This window comes from Pteropus vampyrus, unplaced genomic scaffold (assembly GCF_000151845.1).
Source record: "Pteropus vampyrus isolate Shadow unplaced genomic scaffold, Pvam_2.0 Scaffold228, whole genome shotgun sequence".
In the NCBI taxonomy this organism is placed as follows: domain Eukaryota; kingdom Metazoa; phylum Chordata; class Mammalia; order Chiroptera; family Pteropodidae; genus Pteropus; species Pteropus vampyrus.
Genome location: NW_011889009.1, coordinates 810,538 through 812,034, shown reverse-complemented (window position 1 = coordinate 812,034; position 1,497 = coordinate 810,538).

Sequence of the window (1,497 nt, the reverse complement as noted above, 5' to 3'; positions counted from 1 at the left end):
GATGAGCCTGAGTGACAGCACCGGAGACCATAGGTGGACAGAAGGAACGTCACGACTGACTCAGGAGTAGGACAGCGGGGCACCCAGCCCAGAAATCACAGGGCGTTTCTGGCCCAAATGACCAAGACGTTTGTTTCCTGCAGTCACTGAACCATAGCCTGCTGGAACTCCTTGGTTCCCCGAGACTTCACACCCAACCAAACTTGGCCCCTTAAAGTCCCGAGCCCCACACGCAAGTCTCATTTATCCTCCAATCCCCTTCCCCAAATGCCCCACATGCCCTTCTATCTTTGCTCACAGCCCCTGATCTCACATTTTCTCTGCCTGCTAAAAAAGTCCCACCGATCCTTAAAGACCGCCAGAGGACAGGCTCAGGGCCAGAACAAGAGCAGGCAGCGCCCCGGCAGCACACAGCACCCCTTTCTGTCCTAACCATCCACGTACTTCACGGAGTCCACGCTGAAGCTGGTATTTAGTCTGAACCCCAGCCAGCTCTGGAACCAGAGGAATCAGCTGGAAAGTGACAAACCGGGAACAAGTCAATCTCGGTTTTGTTCTAACAGAGACACCGTTGTCTCAAGGAGGGCTGGCTCCAGCCTGCCAGACATCCCCAAGAAGCAGGGCGGCAAAAATCTGTGTCCTCTGCCCCGGGCCCACCTCCAGGCCAGGGAGGCTCGGAAGCTGAGCCACCCTTCCAGGCCAAGCTTTAAACTTAGCTCTGAAAGGAGTCAGAGGCAGACACTGCACTCTGACTTGTCCAGCTCACTGCTTTTGAGTCTGCAGAATTGGGTTGTCCCAACAAAGGTCACGGCAGGCCATGAGCTCATTAAATCCCCAAAGTCCCCGTGTGAATGTGGACCAAGTGTCATGGTCCCGCCACGGCTTCTTCCCATGCATTCATGTGACCAACTCACTGAGACATCCGGTTCTGGTGCCTCTGAGAGCGAGGGCACCTGTCCCTACCCCATCCCCATTCGGTGTGGGGACCATCTTGGGCAAGACCTTCAACTAGCTATCTTGAACTCTTCATCAGTTCTTACAAATCTTAGGGGTGTTTACTGTCTCCACGTTGCCCTCTTGACTCTACCTCCAGAAGTCCACCCAGATTGGAACTCTGGTGTCCTCCGAGGGCATCCCAACCCCACCGCGGCCACCCTGGTTGTAAGGAGGCAGAAATCACTCCTGGGTGTGTGTCGCTTTACACACAGCTGTGAACGCAAGCCAAGACCCAGCCAGCTGGCCGCCAACACGAAGAAGCTACCACGGCCGCAAAGGCCCAGACGGCCCACTGCCCGGCTGCCCGCTGGGTTGGCGGGGCGACCGTGTCCTCAGACAGAACAAAATGCGGCCACCAGCCGGGGTTCCAGAGAAGTCCTACGGGAAGGATCCGTGCGGGACCCTCCTGGGTGCCCCCGCTTTTCTCAGGGGAATATGACCCAAACGCTCTCAGACGCAGAAAGAAAAAGCTTCGGGAACAAGTCTAGGCGACCTCCCTCC